General features: G+C 42.9%; 1 protein-coding gene across 2 annotated transcripts in view; it reads left to right on the top strand.

Annotated features, from left to right (window-relative positions):
- Positions 1 to 20,261, top strand: part of PEAK1 (pseudopodium enriched atypical kinase 1) — a 720,838-nt gene that overhangs the window by 123,726 nt on the left and 576,851 nt on the right. For both annotated transcript variants that reach the window (XM_078685075.1, XM_078685076.1), the window contains exon 2: positions 19,621 to 19,699. The gene's annotated coding sequence lies outside the window, so the exon portion shown is untranslated. The remainder of the gene's footprint in view (positions 1 to 19,620; positions 19,700 to 20,261) is intronic.

Here is a 20,261-nt window from a genome sequence, read left to right as displayed (position 1 = left end):
AGGGGTAGAGAGGGTATAAAGTACTTTAGAAATTAAATTTAAAAAAATGTGAGTGGGGGGGTGCTAGGCAGTGATGTGGGAAGAGCGCAGGGAGGAGAGAGATACCTGCAGATAAACTCGTAGTAAATACAAATAATAAAGAGTACCCTCTGAAGTGGGTAGCCAGTGGACGGACACTGGCCACTGGTCCCTAGCCACTGGCCAGTGACAAGAAGCTGTACTTGGTCCATGCTCCACGACAGGAAGACGTTCATAGTGAAGGAAGGAAGCGTATTGACCAATCATAAGCATGGAAATTAGAGCGGCGTTGATTACAGCGAATGATGAGTAAAGCTTAATAATGGTCTGGTTCTAAGCCCATGTTAAGATTTTCGTTTTCAAAAACAAGAGAATTTGCAAATGCTGTGCAGGCAAAACCAAAATGCCATACTGATAACTTTTGTCTCTTGTCAAACCTTTCAGTTCATTCAAATCTACTAGGCTAGACATGTTTTTGAATTTCAGTCTCCATCTAAGGAGACAATGTAATCAGTGCCCCACTCAAATCCCTTTGAGATTATTGGAAGTTATCATCTTTCCTTGTAGGGGATAGTCTTAAGGTTTCTGTTGTCTGCCTTTCACAACCATGCATGAGTCTGGACTAATTGTGTTTCTCTTATTTTGCCCATGGTAGTTTGTTAAAATGTTTGTGAAACGCCAGACCCTTAAGCCCATGGAGATTTTAGCACATGAAATAAAGGAGCAGGCTTTTCAGTTTAGATTTCTTTGCTTTTAAAGGAAATAGATGCAAGTACTTTTCTTAACCCTTTTAGTGCGCCCGTCGGCCAATGGCCATCGCAAGCACTATCTTGGTAGTTCTTCTCACGTCCGTTGGCTGACGCGGCCCCGCCCACATACTGGAACGCCCTGCACTGCGGCGAAATTATCGCTGCGGTAAATGGGTTAAAGGTGGCCTGTGTTTTTTATTAGTTCAAAACCTACACTTTCAGCCATGTTGCACAGCACTGCTGTCTGGTTTCAAAAAGACTTCTTGTGGGCATTCTGAAAGCTTCCCTGGGAATGCATCCCATCCATTGCTTACCATTGGATTTGAGGTTTGTAACTCACGTTTTCTGGCTTCCTATTTGCTGGCTTTAATTTTTTTTAGGCTGTCCGGCATATCTTCATCCCTCCCGTGGAGCAAAGCTTGTTGACCAGTGTTCCTTGTATTCTTTCACCTGTTCTGCTTTCTGTAAACAGGCCTTTAAATGTTGTTCTTGTGCCATTTTCTTTTTGTTCAAAGAGAGAGCTCAAATGGCAGGCTCTTATCTTCCAAGGGAGCTTTGTGTTTACCTTTTTTTCTCTGACTTCAGAGTGAGAGGATTTTTATGACAATCTTGCTGAATACTGGGAAAGGAAAGTTTTTATTCTAGCATACCACAAAATGTATATATCTGTAAATGAACGGTGCAAATATTTCAGAATATATCAGAATTAGAAAAGTACAAACGGAGCCCATTTGTTGTGTAATCTGGAAGTGTGGTTGAAACAAATATTTTAATACAATCAAAACAAATCCGTACACTAGGTAATGCCATTTCCACACATTATTGTTTGTACGCTGTATGGTTTTATCAGAAAAACTGTATGTGCAAAAGTATTGATCATTTTAATTGAGAATGTGCTGTCTGTAACGGCAGTGTGCTAACACATCATGTGCACTCTACGCCGCTCTACATTATGCCACTTTACTGGACTCTACGACACTCTACTCCCCTCTGTGCCACAACACTCCACCTCACTCTATGCCACTTCACTCTAGGCCACTCTACTCCACTCCAGTCTACTCTACTCCACTCCACTGTACAACAATCTCTATGCCACTCTGCAACACTCTCCGCCACTTTACTCTGGCACTTTACACCACTCTACACTATACCACTCCTCACTACTACATTCTACACTACTTCCCTTCACAACACTTTACTCCTATGAACTCTACACTCCTCTACTCTGGCACTCTACTTTACTCCCCTCTATGACACACTACTGTACAACACTCTACTACACTTTACATCAATCCACTTGACAACAGTCTACTCCACTCTATGCCACTCGACACCACTTCACTCTAAACCACTTCACTCTAAAGTAAACCAGTATTTATAAAGCACAAACTAATCACCCCTAAGGGTCTCAAGGCACTGGGGGCCGTCGGGGGGGGGGGGGGGGAAACATCCTTTACCACACAACTTTTACCACGCAGTGCCTTTACGATGCAACTTTTACAACGCACCATTACAACGCATTGCGCTGGGGGGCGCTCTAGGATAGGGAATAGGTTTAATTTACTATCCAACATCTTCCCTACTATCCACGGGAACTGGAGTTGGAATAGTAAATTAAACTATTCACTATCCAGCGCCCCAAAGCACTATGCGTTGTAAAGGCATGCATTGTAAAAACAGCGTTGTAAAGGCATGCGTGGTAAAAGCATGCGTTGTAATGTCATACATCCCCATCGGGGAGATTAAGCAAGCTATTGCCCAGAGTCACAGGGTGCTGGGCTGAGCTGCCTCCTGTGCAAGGAATAGAACCATGAGTCCCGTGCTCTGGAGTCAGCCGCCCTGGCCGGTGCTCCACACTTCTCCCCACTCAAGGCCACTCTGCTTCACTTCTCTCCAATCCACGACTCAACTCGACTCCATGACTCTACTCCATGACTCTACTCGACTCTATGACTCTTTATTCTATTCTACGCTACTCCCCTCTACGATACTCTAGTCTGTGACACTCTAGGGCACTCCACTTTGCGACACTCGACTTTTCTCGACTCTGCTCCAGTCTACTCCACTCATCCCCACTCCACTCAATGACATTCCACCCCACGCCACTCTCCTCTACGCCGCTAACTATTGGCCATGCTGAGTACAATACAGCTAGAACACATTTGCAAAGTCAATAGGTCTTGCATAAGCAAGCGACTTTGGGGTTGCCAATGCTTCCATCCCCCAGCCCCCCCCACCCCCCCACTTCTGATTCACCCTGCCTGGTGAAGAGTAGTTTTGCTTGAGCTTATTTTAGTTTTTGTGTATTTGTCCCCAGTACGACTCAGCATAATCTGTTACCTGTAGTAGTATATCACATCAAGTCCATTTCATTATTCATGTTGGCCCCCATTTAAATCCCTCTGACTCCAGAGACATCAAAACTGTTATTTTTGGTATTTATAGTTGTAATCACCATACGTTTAAACAATTTTGTTCCGTTTCACAATGATTACTAACCTTAAGAAGAGATCAGCTTATCAGCAGCTGCTTCAGCTTGACTGCTCAAAAATCTCTATACAGAGTCAATCATGCACTCCCTTACTGCAGTTTTTCAGACCCAGACCTTGAATCATGTGTGTGATTGTGCTTTGGCGCGTTAGCTTCATCATTTGTATTTTTGTTGTTTTCGTTAGTCCCCAATGCGTTCTCATTGTATTGTTTGACACCACAAAGCATTTTTTCCAGATACTAAGATCATACATGTGCTTATATCAGAATGTGATCGACCAATTCCATTACTTGCTGGCAAAATAACGCACTTTTCTCCTGTCCACCAGCATGGCACTTTCAGTCTTCTCCCGCAGGTTCATACACCAACCGGAGAAAGCATCTCACCAACTTTTATGTCCGAATATTAAGAGCTTTAATCATCTCCTTAGAATATGGTTTAGTCTTTTGGCTACGACCCAAGTAGATATTTGGTTTCCAAAGAATTGATCTGTAGATGTTTCATGCAAGGCATTGCTGTCAGCTATGATATTGCTAAGCAGGCCGTCCCTGGAGCGGTTTAGTCTGTTACATCCAAGCCGGCCTTTGCAGCTTTGATCATAAATTCCATTAGTGGAATCGAGGAAGGCAGCAGCTGGGGCTTCTGTGTACATCTTCACAAAGCATTATTGATTGTACAGCTAGTGCACTTTTAAAGCCTGGCAGGGCATCCGTGCAGTGATTCTCTGTAATGTTTCTAATGAAACTCAGAATCTGCTATTATGCAATGGTAATACTTTGGAAAATATTCTAAATGGCGAGGGATTGGAGATAGGACATCCTTTGTGTTGATTTAACAGGTTAGTCTCGCATCTTATCCCTTTTTGCTTTGGGTAATAATGTTTTTGTTGTCAAACTTCAGCTAATGGACACTAATATAGACTGGAAGGTGCACAGGGCTCTGTGCATAGGTAAGTGTATCTGACTCTTTCCACACCTTTTGCAAGCCTGTAGTAGGAGGAAGATCTTCATGCCTTTATGCTATTTCCTGAATTCGACTTTGAGGCAAAGTGAGGGAGGACATTACAAAGGATGATCCGGGTAGTTAATCTGTGAGTGGGACTTTCGGAGGAATAGTGTGACGTGATAAGTTATGTTATGTTAAGATAGCTTGTAGAGCGCACAGCTGCCCCAGCAACGGGGCGTCCCAGCGCTGAGCAACAATAGCATCAGCACCGCGAGTATCCCAAATGAGGAAAGACAGAGGGGCCAGGAAAGATAGGAGGGTAAAAGAGGGGGAATTACTGCGGGAACAAGTGGGTTTTATCTTTAAGTTATAAGGAAATGGATAATTACTCTCGCATGAGGAATATGCAGAATAAGGGATAGCTCAAGAATAAAGGCCAGTGCAAGATGGCCGACTGGACCAGTTAGCGCTGGAGATTGGAACAGAGGGACAACTATAAAGGGAGGCTTTGCAATGGAAGGGCAATCCTTAAGTTGACCAATGTGACCTCCGTTATATCTCTATTTTGTCAGAGACGGTTAATACCCACCTGCATTTCCAGTGTCAACCACTTCATCTTAGTCTTCTGATTGACCATATCTATAAATCGGAGTATGATCACCATACATATTGAGAACTGTTATTGTGACAGATCCAGGCTGTTGCAAATGGAGTTGTGTAGGCATTAAATAAGGTATGATACAAGCTTTACCCTTGTTGAATTCCTCAGGCGAACCTAGTAATCGGAAAGTAGCATCTGGGTTGCACCAGATGTGAGCAATATGCACAGAAATATCTGACCCACTGGAGTGTGTTGCTCCAGTTCCACATTATGATGCTAGTTAGAGGTGTACGGATGCATGGCCTTAAACCTTGTACAGTGGAGCTATTCCTTTATATTCTTATCATGTCATGTTCTGAGTATACATCTAGTGCTAGCACATTATTGGTTTGTATATAGACCCAAATCATTTATTTCATGCTTATTAAATAAGCTAAGTAGGAGCTAAATCCTCCTAATGAATTTAACATTTGATTTGATTTTTGTAGCTTTGTGTATTTGCAATAGTAACTTCTAGGGACAGCGTATTAATTGCCCTTTACTTATGATATCACTACTGTGTATTTTGATGTACCATTGCTGTCCTGCTTATGATAATGTTCCATGTGGGGAGACCCCTTTTCACAACTTTGAACTTGGGTCCCAATGAACTAACCTCAACTGTATCTCAGATGCAGTTTTTGTGCAACATCTGCTATACAATCCAAGATTGTTTGTGATGCAAAGCATGTGCTAAACCGTTGCAGAAGAAAAATGACATTAGGTAGGACTTTCTGAATTCTTACACATTAGTAGACCAGAGACCGGTATTTCGGTGTCTTTATCACTCTGAATATTTGTGAATACAGGGACTGAGACTTGGGAGGCAGGTTTACATCACTGCATTCTAATTTGCGAAATGCCATCATGGCAGACTCTGACCCATGAAGGGATAGGAGCTGCCATGTTAAAAAAAAAGATCCTATTGACTGCTCTCTGCTACCGCCCAGTCCTATCTGATAGAGTGGAAGGTGTCATGTCACAGACAGCTTCCATTTTCTGATTACCCTCTGCCTAGTTTGACAGGTTGTTAACCTGTGTATGGTTTGTGACAGCAATTCAGCCAGAAAGCCCATTGCAATTTGCATGGAAAGAGTTGTGCCTCTTTCATGCTCTCCTTTTCTTGTGAAGTGGAAGGTGTTGCGGTGTACCATTGCAGGCCAGAAAGCCTTTTCCATCTCACAATGTAGATTTGGTTTAGGCAGTAGGCTACTACAAAACGTTTTGTAGACAAGGCCTTGAGTTCTCAAAGGGTTACTGGAAATAGTATGCTGAAGGTACATACTCTGCTATTGGCTAAGAACAGTGCAGGCAATACAGGTAGTATTTTTTCTTATGACATCTACTTCCTCATCTCAAATGTGCTGACAATACAAATATATCCTTCAAAGATTGCGCAACATCCTGAACTCTAAATAACACCCCTGTTTGCTTTGTAGTGTTAAAAAACACAGTGGAGCACAAGAAACCACAAAATGCAGAAGCACCCTGAAATAGCTCAGAGAGACCTCGAGTAACCTAGCAGTCCAGACCCATTCTAAGAAACTTTGGTAAAGCTGCATGCTGTAACAAAATGCTGAGTTGTTCTCTATCGTGTTGTTTAATTGTGAGCAAGTGTTTGATGTTGCAGTATGGTAGGGTGAGTTAACTACATGGTGCAAGACCGCGTTAATGCGGTGACAAGCTATCCAGTCTTTTTAATGTATGCACAGTAGTAGCCTGGACACCTGATTTGCTTTCCGGGTTCTAAAAGGTTGACTTTCAGTCCTCCCACATCTCCAATAAATACAACCACCTTTGCACTAGAGCATTCAAATGGCCCATTCTATCTCGCCCTCCCCATCTATCAACATGTCCTCCCAGGGCTTTGTTGGTTCAGTTTCAAGAGGGCAAACACAGACACTTAATACACTGCATAGGCACCGAGGTCCATGGTGGATAAAACTGTTAGTCTAACTCATGCCCTGCTCTATCGTTATACGGTTACCTCGCAAAGATTACAAATATGTGTAACAACTGTACCATGCCTATATGTTGTTGTATTGTAGAGATAGAGTGATCAGTCTCTGGTGGACAGGTGTTCAGAAAGTCAACAAAGCATAACCCTTGCTGGTAGGCAAAAGGGCTCATAGTAGAGGAACGCACGTGTGTGCCCATTGTTGGAAGTAGAAGAAAGTTCTGGATAGATTAATCAACTATGCTAAGTTTCAGACCCTGGTGTACGCAACTGGATATATAACGCTAATACAATACTTGCACTACTGGAAACCACCTGAAACACTGTATACATGGCCAATTCTTTAGACAGACTATGAAAAGGTCCCATATTTTTCAGCGAAGGCAACTGGGACATAGGGTAGGGAACTCAATCTGCTCACTATCTTAAAATGTGGCTAAGTCTGGAACTTTAGCCTCCTGGGGACCTTCATCAACTTTAGCACTAAGACAGCACTCAACATGCCCCATATCCTGAATTGTGGGTCTCCTTCAATTTGAGGACCACTCATGTTCTCTTACGAACCCAGATACATCTAATTAACATATTATTAGACTTTATTCACTGTGCCTTGATTTTTACAGAACAAAAATTTTTCAGTTTCATTAAATTTCTGCTAAAAACTATGAATATTATTGCTTTTGAAGAATGTGTTTATAACTTGGCACTCATTTGTTTTGGCTGCCAGGGGAACGAGAAGAAAAATGCCTCTCTCTTATTGCAAAACACGTGAAGGTCTGTTTAGGGAGGGTTTGGTGACCACCGCATTGCGTTGAGTTAGCAACTTTATAAAATTTGCATCATGTAGCAGGGTTTAGAAATGTTAAAGTGTCCAATTCTGCATGAAAATTTACATAGCAACAACAATAAGGTGATACATGGTCTATTCCAAACTCCCATGCAAAGCCCGCTCCGGAAGGGACGTTGCCTAGCAGTACGGGGGGCAGACTGTTCCCTTGAGTAGCAAGGCCGGTACTTAGCATGAGGTGGGCCTTTATCTAGAGCGGAATGGTGGGTAAAAAACGATGGACTGGAGTGCGGCACAGACCATTGCCAGTGGCTGAGATTAATTCAAGCATTCCATCCATCACCTCGTGGTTATTGCTGCACATTTATATACGCATCACTGCAATTCATAGCAGATGAGATGTCCATCGAACACAAAGTGTTCCTATTTTTCCCTAGATCAGATGCCTCAGACCCTAAATAGTGCAAAGCCTTTCTCTAAATACCCATCCATTCTTTAGTCTACAATGTGATTGACACAGTGAAGAGATATGAGGTCGCACAAGTTACAGTGGTGCTCTGTGGACATGTCCAGAAATTATAACAATAAGAATTGTGGATTTTCTGTGATCTCCTTTGGGCTTAGTGGGGCTTTGGTGTGCTCCAGCTAGGTCTTTCCCGAACCCCACCTCAACATATAGTATGCGGAAATAATTTCTTGGCACAGTAATGATTGGCCATTCAACGGCATAGCAGATCAGTGCAAATTAATGGTTGGTATCTAATCTGATAAGCAGGGTTCAGTGTCTCTAGGATATTGTATGGATCAGTGCCTGACTGACTTTGTTCAGTATGGCATGGGGATTTCATGGCGGCTGTGGACATTACCTACCGCAGTATTGGATGAGTATTTCAAGGCACAGTATCTATTTGGCAAGTTTTAGTCTTAATGACATTTTGAGGTACAGCAGGGTTTCTGGCAAAGTGTTTGAAAGGCATTTTGTGACCGAGTATCAGTAACATTTGAGCATTTCATTGAGCTTCACACTCCTGTTTACTCCTGTTTTTATTAAGGCTCAATGTTACTTATATAGTCCAAAATGAAACTTACACTCTGCAGAGAAACTTTTTTAAGACAAAAAAATACCAAAACTGTGTTCTTATTACTGTGGCTAAGGGATGGAACACCCTCACCCTTGACCTTGAGGAAAGTCTTTCACTATGTTACAAAAGAAATAAGACATTTTTATTTAATCTGTATCCATTTACGTAGTATAATGTTTTCATTGTTTTATTCCTTCATTTGTCCCTGTGTTGTTGTTGTGTGCAGGTATGATGTACATGCGCTGATAAACAGACCATAATACAACACTCAAGACCTTACTCTGGCACTTGCTTTTTGCCAGGGTCAAAGTCTTGTTCACCCTGGCTTTCTAGAGAATCTTCACACCTTCTTTTCTCCTCCGCAAGAAGTGAACCTTTTCCTGCGACACTTCATACATGCTCCCAGCAGACCTGACGCTTGTCTTTTATGAGGGACTACCAGAAAACTTGCACCACTTTCAGGTCGTGACCGAACCCCTGGCTACCATGGCTCTCCCCTCTCGGACATGACTCTGGGACGGTACGCAACACCTGTGAGATGCTGCAGACCCTCCTCACATATCACTGTGATGCTACACTACACCTTACACGCCACTGGTCATCACTCTCCTCTCCTGCCCTAGTGTCCATTTAGGTGTCTTGTGCTTGTCTGGAAGTGTCTTGAATCTATGTCATAGAGCTCATGATGCAGATTATTTACAGAAACAAATGCATTTCGCTGCATAGTATTTTGCTACACCTTGCAATAATATTTAAAGACAATTTCATGACACAAGATATGGGCATTTTATGGCTTGGTATCTAATGCCCATTTCGTGGCATGGATGTGATAGTTGTTTAATGGCCCTATGTCTACTGGTCATGTAATGGTGTAAACCAATGACAATCTGATGGATTAGTTTCTGGTATCAATTTTACTGTACTGAGGCTCATGGGCAGGTCGCTGCACAATATCTTACAGGAATTCTTGGTTCATGTTCATATGGGTTCTTCGTGGATGTCTCAATCATTTATGGCCTTTTTCTGGTTCCTGATTTGGCATTTTAGTTTACCGTACAGAACAGGAACTATTTAAAAAAAAATGTCTTTTTGAGGGACATCATTTTACAGAAAAAATGTCTGTGGTCCTCATTATTTTTCTTGGTGTGTTGGTGCAGTTTTTTCTGATGGTGATTGCCGTGTGGCACTGTATTTCCATGAATGAAATTCTCTTTTAACCTCTTCCTAAGTCTGCTGTCTGGCTTTGGGCTCCTTTTGAAAGTTGCCTAGTTTGGGTCTGCTCCTTCAGGTTCTGTTATATGACTTGAAAGTTCTGTTCTTCTTTATTATTCTTTTCTGAGTACCATTAGAACCTCTTACATTTACAACATTGTTCAAGTTTTGCGTCCATCTTAATACGGTATTAGTTCCAATCAATCCCTTTCTTTAATATGCTGGCGTAATTTGTGCTTTACTACAATTAGCGATATATGAACAGCACCAGATAGTTCTGTGTACACTAAGGAACATTATTGGCCATAGCAGTAATTCTGATTATGTCTCATCCCAGCACACCTTGCTAGCATTCACTCATACCAACCGGAACCAGAGTGCCTCACTCTGCTGCCAGTGGCTGAGGGATGCTTAGAGAGGGAGCACTTCTTAATTGACTCTCAGCTGGACAGTGATGCCAAGAAGAAATTAATCTGTGTAGCACAAAGAGGCCAGTAAGCTAGCACTTCTTTGTCCAGGTAGCAGAAGAATTGCCTACTGAAGTAAATGTAATTTACTGTAGTACCTCTAAGACAGGCAGGGGTGTTCCCACAGTCCCAGTAAATTAACACATCTAGCATAAATAAGGTGATAAACAAGAAAAAAAGACATAATGAATGATGCAAGCCTTGGCGAACACTCAATTTCTGTAAAAAAAGCAAACATCGAATAATGAATGTAATTACTGTCAGCAGTGAATAAACTATGAGTATAATTGTAACATTTTTTAACTCGGGGTTGACTCCTGATCATTTCTTGTAATAACTTGGTTAAGAAACTGATGAGTAATAGCTCAGTAAAAGGGGCTAAGACATCAAGCAGTGTGTACAGATTCAAAAATATCTCTTGATGCCTTCAGCGATGCCAGGGACATCAACTTTGTTGTTTCTCAGTATCAGCCCCAGCATGTGATTCGCTCACAAATGAAGCATTCAGTGATGGTCAGCTGCTCCTGCGATTGGAATGGTACTCCTTGTTCCAATGTTTTCTTATTTATGGTACAGTCTGGAAGTGCTTTGATAATGTTAGAAGCACTTGCATGGACAGCAGCTTTTGGGTTTGCAACATTAATATAGTTTAGAATTTGTTCTGCTTTCAGCTTGTAACAACTGAATGCGCTTTAAAAGACTATGGCTAGCAAAACATAAGTAAACGGGAAGACATTCTTTTTTTCTGGATTCTGCAATAGAGAAGGGTACAATATGAATTTTCACATTCCCTGCAGTTTTTAGGTCGAGCCTGGGCAGCTTATGCGCTGCTCCACGAGGCATGCTGTATTTGGAGTATGGACTTGAAGCCCCGCCCACTCTCCGCCCATATTTGTCATTGTCTTGTGTCACTGTCCTTCGTAAATGCTGGCTGCTGATTCATTATTAGGCTTGTTCGTCCCTCTGTAGCACCCCCTTGTCTTCATTTGTAACATCCCATGAGGACTGGCCCTTGTACTTCGGTTGTTACACTGTAGTCTTATTTAGTCTGTGAGCATTATTTTCTTTAATGAGTTTCTCCGACTGCAGGCACGGCATATTTTCCTGCAACATTCAGCGCGCCATGCGTGCTTTTATGGGGCGCTTTTACTCAAAAAAGCATTCGTTTGTCAACTTCACAGACATGCTTTTTTTTGTAAAAGCGTACCAAACCGCGCTTTCACGGTAATAGCGGCTGCGGAACTTCTTTATACAAGGCTCGCCTAAAGAAAGGGGCGTGATCTCTGCTAATGTGAAAGTGCACCATGGGGCGCTTGTAAACAAGCATTTCAAATGCAATAGGTCTTGCATTTTAGAAACTTTGACCTATTGCTATTGTTTTTGCAGGTTTTTAAAACACATAAATAAAAGGCATTATGATTTACAATGCCAGTAGCTCAAAATCGAGCAATTGTGAGATCTATTGCATCACAAATGTTTGTTGCAGGTTTATCTCAATCCAGGCTGTCGGCTTGTTCATCACTTTAGCCTCTTGCAGAAATACCTTGGGGGGGCGCAGAAACTATTAGGGGGGGCGCAGAAACTATTACCTGCAGCTGCGTGTGGCCGGGCTTGGCTCCGCTGAGCGCTGTTGGCCGGGCTTGGCTCCGCCATTCCTGTTTTCCTTGCGGTGGGTGCTCCCGGCCGGGCTTGGCTCCGCCGGGGGTCTTGACGAACTACAACCGCCAGCAGCCCCATCGCGGCAAGGACGCCGCCGCCCTCACAACCAGGAAGCGCCGGAAGGCGCATAAAGGAGAGCACGCCTCTGAGTTTTGCGGGGGGCGCAGAAACTATTACCTGCAGCTGCGTGTGGCCGGGCTTGGCTCCGCTGAGCGCTGTTGGCCGGGCTTGGCTCCGCCATTCCTGTTTTCCTTGCGGTGGGTGCTCCCGGCCGGGCTTGGCTCCGCCGGGGGTCTTGACGAACTACAACCCCCAGCAGCCCCATCGCAGCAAGGACGCCGCCGCCCTCACAACCAGGAAGCGCCGGAAGGCGCATAAAGGAGAACACGCCTCCTCGTCCCGCGGGACGCGCGCGGGCGTGCGGCGGGCTAAGCCCGGGCAAAGGGCGGGCCCTCTGTGGCCCTCAGAGGCCTGAGGAGACTGGACTGGGCCTGGACCCTTATATTGCCCTTTCCGGACCTTTTACGTGCCTGGAGCGTGTAAGACATTTGATTATTTTAATCTTGTTATATGTTGATTGTTATATTAGTGAGTGTTTAGACTGAAGGGTACCTGTTTGGAAGTTTTGAACTTCATCTGTGCTCATTATGTCGAAATCTAAAAATGATAAGGTGTTAGTGGGTCCTGCTACTCTGGATAATTTCCTGGTTAGGAAAGTAAGCCAGATTAATAATGACAGACGGGCATCGCTGGGGAAAGGCAATGTGGTAGGGGAAACATTATTAGAAAACTCCCCTATTAGTTTGACACAAGATTGTGCAATTAACACGAGTGATGTCATTTCTACTGACCCTCCGGCGCCCATTCCAGTGAATGTGGAGGTACATTCTGACCCACAGGTGCTGTCAAGTTCTGACTCTGGTGTGTTGAATGAGACCCATCCAGAAACCAGGGCCATGAGAACCTGTAGAACACTGTCTCAAAGGGTGAATGGGAAACAAGATAAGTCTAAAAAAAAGGTTGGTAAGGTAATTACCAGTCCTGCAATACCAACCCCTTTTGTATTCACGGGCACTAATAATGATGGTAATGATGGTAATGGAAATGGTGTAAATATAACTCCTGATCTCCTAGCTTCGCTTATAAAAAACTTAGAAGCTTCCTTAACAACAAAAATGGAGGAGCTTATTAAACCATTAACTAATAAGATAGATAACCTAGCCAAGGAAGTGACAAGGCTGGGCGGTCTGTTATTATTACAGAAAAATGTCACATCTAATAGAAATGTACACTCTGGGGGGAAAGACATTGCTGATGTCAATGATACACGTAATAAGGCGAGGGGGAATGTCGCTGTTGCGGTGGTCTCAGGGTCTGAAACCTCAATTCGACCGGATATCCCTGTAGCAGCTGCTCCGCCGCAACAACAACCATCCACAAGGCAACAAAGCAGTAGAGTTCCCAAACCCCCGAGGCACAATCGCTATCTTAATTTACCACCAGATTGTGCCCCGTTTGTGGCAGTACTGACTAATGTGCCCCCTTGCGGCACCCATCCCGCATCTCCTTTTGACGAATCCCAAACCTCTCTGAAAAATAAAACAGTGTCATGGCTCAACAAAAACTGTGGGTTCCCTGTCTCATATTCGGACCAAATTATGACAGTAAGACGTGTAAACTGGGTAGGGCCGTCTAAAAAGACTGGGTCAGGGGACTGTATAGTCGTAAATTTCAAACACCCCCAGCACGTGGCAACTATTCTTTTGAGAGCTTCTGCATTAGTATATAACACGAACAGTATCTGTGTACGCCCCCTGGGTTACTTCTATGCGCACTTGTGTAAACCTCCATCACAACAGAGTTTAACCAGGCGGGGGCTTGAACCTTACACTCCTGTGCAAGAGTCTCAATTTTTTTATAATGTCACTAATCCTTGCGGGTCAGGGGGGCCCACTGGAATTTATAACAGAAGTCCCAGTGCCGGTTACCATCAATATGGGTCGAACTTAAACATACAGAACAGATATGAAGTGTTATCCGGTCTTGAGCAGTGTGATTGACTGGGGGCACCTGCGGCTCAGGAGACCAGGGCTTCAGGTGAATCTATGAATTCTGTTAACCCGGTGGGTAAAGTGTCAGGATATCTTGCTTTTTCTTGGAATATTGCTGGTCTTGCGGCCAAAATGTCTGTGTAAATTAGGTTACCTACATCAAGCAATTTTCTATTATCTGTTTGCAAGAGACCTGGGAGCTGGGCTGTAACCTCTTCCTAGAAGGGTATAAGGCATTCTTTGTGCCAGCCTTGCCATCATTGCGGGGAAGGCCCAAGGGGGGTCTTGTAATCTTTGTCTCCATATTATTACCATGTGAAGTACAGAGAATTGAAGCACAATACCCAGGGATTATGGGCCTAATCCTATCTGGAGGTAAAGTCCTTGTGGGCCTGGTGAATTTTTATAATGCTGCTTCTGTTGGTGAGGGTAGGAATCATATTCATGCACTTAATTCTTTTGTCTCTAATTTTATTAAAAATGTGGGCCATAACCTCATGATTATGGGGGATTTTAATTTGCATCCTTGCATAGATCCATTGCACAAGTGCTTATCAGAAATGACCTGTGCTCGTGCGGATTGTCTGCATATGGAGCACACTAATGAGGGGGAAATGTGCAACGACCTATTGAATGACCTCGATCTCTCTTTGGCTATGTCATTAAAGGACCCTTTATATCGTTTTGATACCCCTACCTTTAAGGGGCACGGAAGGGGTACCTTTATAGACCATATTCTTGTCTCAAGGACAATGCAACCTTTTTTAGATTCCTTTTGCATCCTTCCTAGTGAATTCAGTGACCATAACCCTGTAACAATCTGTCTGAACTGTCCTTGGGTAAAAAAAAGCTATAAAAGTACCGATCAAGGCAGACTGGGAACAACAGATGGGAGGAGGCGGTTAAAATGGTCAATGGTCTCTGCGGATATACTCTATAAGAACATCTCTGAAGGGTGTGCAGAGGACATTAATGTTTGTATTAATGGGGGGGGGGGGGTGAACCTAAACTGGTCCTAGAGGCTTATCAAAATATTTTGGAGAAGGTGTCAGCGCTTTTATCGGTCCCTAATAAAACGCAGGCTAAAGTAGGACCGAGATGGTTTAGCCATGACTGCACTGTAGCTGCTCGCAAACTGAGGCTTGCTCTGTCAGCTTCCCCGAGGAATCGGGAGGTTGTAAAACTCTGCAGAAAGGAATATAAGGCCATCACTATCGCCCGTAGAGAGCTACTGAAGAAAGAGGCCTGGGAGGAACTGCTTGACCCCTCTACTCTGAATAGCAGCACCAAATTCTGGGCGCTGGTAAAAAAACCTTTTTTGACCGAGGACCCTGGAGATGGAATTGTCTGCTGTATAGCCAAAGAGGAATGGGAAGGTCATTTTAAAAGTTTGTACTATTCTGAAATTCCTGGATCCATGGCTGTTGCCCCCTATGATAGGGACAGCCCTATTATTTTTGACAAAAGTGAGGTCTTGGCAGCCATAATGGGCCTCACTGTTAATAAAGCACCAGGTCCTGATGGAATACCCCCGGATCTTTACAAATCTGATCCAGTTTTTTGGGCTCCCATTTTGGTTGCTGTATTTAATGCTGCGGCCATAGTGGGTTGTCCGGAAATGTGGGGACTATCAACTATAGTCCCAGTTTTTAAGAAGGGAGATAGGGGAAGTGCGCTTTGTTATCGACCTATATCCCTAATTGATTCAATGGTTAAGATTATGGGGAGAGTTATACTTCAACGCTTAACAACCTGGTCGAATGAAAACAACATCATGTCGATTTCCCAATATGGCTTTTGTGAGGGGCGCTCTACCATAACTCAGTGTCTCAACCTGTTTCTTATTCTGAACAAATATACTGTCGTACAGAAGGGAGTAATTCACCTTGCCTTCATGGATCTGTCCTCAGCCTTCGACTGTGTCAACAGAGGGAGGCTGTGGCAGACCATGAAGGATAAGGGAATAGATGGGGGGATTGTGGAGTTCCTAGCGGATCTGCACAACGACACAAGAGCCAACGTGAGGTTCTCATCGACTGGGGAAACTACGGGTTGTTTTCCTATCAATAAAGGTGTACGTCAGGGGTGCATCATGGCCCCTTTTCTTTTTAATTTTTATATAAATGACCTAGAGGCTGAACTACAAGAGGTAAAATCTGATTGTCCTAGAGCTGGTGCGAGGGGTATTCCTTTGCTTTTATATGCCGACGATGCGGTTTTAATTTCAAGAACAGAATTAGGTCTTCAGGCACTTCTGAATGCTTTTAATAAATTTATGTCTGATAGGGACCTTATGGTCAACAATTCTAAATCCTTTATAATGCATGTTGGCCGTCAATCTAAAAGAAAGTTCAATTTTAAATTGAATGATGTTCTGATACCCATCACCCAGACGTTCTCTTACTTGGGTGTTTTATTTGATACGAAGCTTTGTTGGGCCCCACATTTGGCCAAGAAGAAGGGGGAAATGTCTAGGGTAAATGCCTCCATCTTCAATTTTGCCTCTAAATTGGGGAAAAAGCCAAATGTGGCTATGATGAAATTATACAACGCTAAATCCATAGCCACAGCAGTATACGGAAGTGAGATATGGGGCTACACAAACGGCGAACAACTACAAATAGTTGAAAATAAATTTTTAAAGCGCCTGTTGTGTGTCCCTGGTAGCACACCGAATTTAGCTGTTCATGAAGAACTTGGTTGTCTGCATTTATCCGACATTGTTGGATTGAAACCACTGTTGTGTTGGGTAAAACTATGGCTAAATGATGAAATTCCTTTAACCCACCTGATATTGGAAGATCTTGTATCACTCGATCATGCAATGTGTGTACCCTGGCTTAAATATTTGAAGTCCCAATTTTTGAAGCTTGGCCGCCTGAACTTGTTTGACAACCCGAGGGATATAGTTAAGGGTGATGTTGTAGCAATTAAGAGAACCTTTTTTCTGAACTGTAATGCTCCAAGAGATGAAGTTGAGCTCTCGAAACCTAATGTTAGAAAGTATATCATGTTGAGAACTTGTGATTCTATGGAATTGTATCTAACATGCTCCTTCACCCCCATGAGAAATTTTTGCTGACTCGGTTCAGGTTTAACATCTTTCATCATCTTTTAATCAGACCTAAGTCGGACATTTTTAAGAAACCAGCAGCTCCCTGTGGCTGCGACGGGAAGTCTCCACAGGATATGCTGCATTTTATATTTTTATGCACATTCTATGAATATCCCCGCAGGCGGTATCTGGTTACTCTTTTAAAGAAATTAAATTTTAATCAAATCAGCCCCGCCCTTATGTACTTACAGCTCCTGCACTCTGATAGTGTCCTCCAGGTGTTAGAACTTTTAAAACTAACTATGAGACTAAGAAAATGTTTGGATGAGTAACTGCAGCTCAAAGCACTATTGCACTTTTTTCTGTATATGGACTCTACTTTGCACTTTTCTTGTACTGATTTTGTCTATGCACTCTTTTTAAGAAATATTTGTGTTATATGTACCTTAAATTGACTTTGTGATTATTGTGATGTTTTTATCATGAATTCTTTAATGTGTGTACTTTTATGGATTGCAATATATCCGAAATAAAGTCAATTTGATTTGATTTACCTTGTACCGTTATCCAAGCACAGTTCTGTTATGAGGGCGTTATGTCTTTGAGGGTAACTAAGAGATGGTCTTCAAGCCTAGGAGCATCTCTGCCACTCTCTGCCTCCTCCGTTTGCATTCTGCTTTGTTTAAAATGGGATACATCTTTCAGCATCCCATGTCCACGTTGTTATGGCTTCTGTGGACTGCATGGATAAATGCCCACTAGGATCTGGAGTAAATGTTTCCACAGGATTGATCAAGCACATCTGCTTCTGTCTGGGAAGAGCTGCTTTGCTGCTCCGATTCTCTTCATAGACTGAGATGATAGTTTTACTTGATAGCCTGTTTCACAGAAAATCTATGACATCACATGGAACATTGCTAAAAAGAAATGTGCCACAGAGGCCTGGTGGGGTGTTTCTACTCTTAAACTATTTTTAGTGCAATAGCAAAAACATCACTAATACACCGGCCTATGAAATCCGTATGTAATCTCCTGTTGGAAATAGAAACATCTCAGCATAGACTGTCTTGTGACACATAATAACTATATATATATAATTACCATATAATGTTGTTCAGCTAGGCATGCAGATTGTTTAAGGATCATTTCATTAAATATTGTGAGAAATCTTATCTTACTACATAAAATGCATTTGCAGCCTCTACACATATGTGTAGTACCGCACACAAACCTATTGCTCCCCTGGCTGTCTCTATAAACAGATCTGTGTATAGTAGCCAAGAAAATACGTACATAAAGATTCAACTTACTAAATGTTTTGGCCAACAGATTTAGTGCTATCTGATCCTATTTGCAAACGTTAAAAGTGTGCACGATGCAGCCTCCAGTAAGCAGATGGCTTCCTGGGTGAGCGTGACAACATAACATTATCCAGGATATTGACATGTGAAACTGAGAGCAACTGGACTGCACAATGAGGTCAGTGGAGTCCAGGAAGGACATTGGTGCCGCTTTGTAACATGTGACGGACCGTAAGGCCTGGATGAATCAGTACGCTGTTGACAGTGGCATGTGAAGGAGTAGTAACTGGTGCTAACTTATTTTCATCATGGGTTCACTTTAAAAGTTTAGCGTGCTGGATTATAGTGAATTTAATTTTTTTCTCCTTAATTCCATTAGTTATTTGGGTAGAAGTTTTCTATTGCATCCTTTGTATCACAGAGTTCATTAGAGGGTTAGACATCTCAGTTCCACTGTGTTTGCCAACCTTGGGTGCCACTAACAGCCTAAAAACCCAGTTCCACCACACTTTCGTTGCATGGGTTTCCATTAGAAGTACAAGTAGCTATGTTCTACTCAATGTTCATGCCATTGGTTATATGAGGAGGGGCGCTGCACCTTTCTGCTCTGCTTGGTGTGTTGGATAACCTGACCATGCGCCATTTTGTCTTACTTGGGCTCAAGGAGGAAGCTGGAATGCTCACATCTCAAGGCTTGTGGATGTAGCATAGTCAAAAGTGCTATGCATATAGTTAGACATTTCCCTTAATCATCAAAGTTTTTGCTTTCTGGAACAGTTCAGTCAGGTTTACCTTGTTATGTCTTAAAGTAAACACTTCTGTGATTCCTGCTCCTTATGAAGAGCTCATAACATATCAGCTCAGAGTGATGGAGTTGGTTGCTTGCTGTTGACAAGGAGGCTTCAATACCGCTAATTTAATTCACTATAATACGCCTAGAAATGTTTAACCGAGGCATCTCTTGAGCCCAACCTGATATAAATTAATCAAGAGAGGAAGATGAAGGCCATGTGAGCATGCAGAGCTGTGTGAAATAAGGTAGTGCACGAAGGTGAGCATGCCTCGCTTTTTCTCTAGCGCGTCAAAGAGAGCCTTTAACCTCTCACAGAGTACTTACAAATGCAGTGATTGGGTGTCTGACCTACTTGCTCCTTCTCTGTTAAAGCGCTCTGCTTGAACGTTTCTCTTGTATCTTTGATTTTACAGGCGGCGGCTCTTGATTGAGGCTCGTGTTAGATTGCTGAGCTCTTCCTTCTGTGGCTGTGCAGCTCTCGGTGAACACCAGGTAAGCCATAGTGATATGTTGCTTTGCATGACGATGGGCTAAAGAAAGCTGTGTATAAGTGAGTACAATATTGCATTTATTATGGGTATAGTGTGAAAAGACTGATTTTACTGCACTCTGTCTACTTTCTGACCACTCACACCACGTGTCTTTTAAAAACATATTTTATTGTCCTCATATAACCACCATACTATTGTATAAGCATCCTCTCGGTGGCAACAACCCAAATGCTTATATCTTAGAGGGTCTGATCTCAACTGATGTTCTATGGGACCAGGCCCACTTGGCACATCGTAGACTGACCGAGAGGTGTAATCATGGGACAGTTCTACCCAGCCTCCACATTACTCCTGTTCTAATAATCCCCAAAAAAGGCCACGCTCTCTACTGTTACTAAAACAGTTAACCTTTTGATCTAATTCTTTAAAATATCTAACTGAGTTCCACCATTCCCTCCAGGATGGGGGATCTACCTGACACCACATTTTACAGACTTCTCTCCTTGCAAGGAGAATCAAATAGAACACCAGTTTACCCTGTTCAGCAGTAATGTCCCTGTCCC

This window comes from Lissotriton helveticus, chromosome 3_2, assembly GCF_964261635.1.
Source record: "Lissotriton helveticus chromosome 3_2, aLisHel1.1, whole genome shotgun sequence".
Taxonomy (NCBI): Eukaryota; Metazoa; Chordata; class Amphibia; order Caudata; family Salamandridae; genus Lissotriton; species Lissotriton helveticus.
The sequence above is the reverse complement of the archived record's forward strand: the minus strand, read 5'-3'. Positions and strand labels throughout refer to the sequence as shown.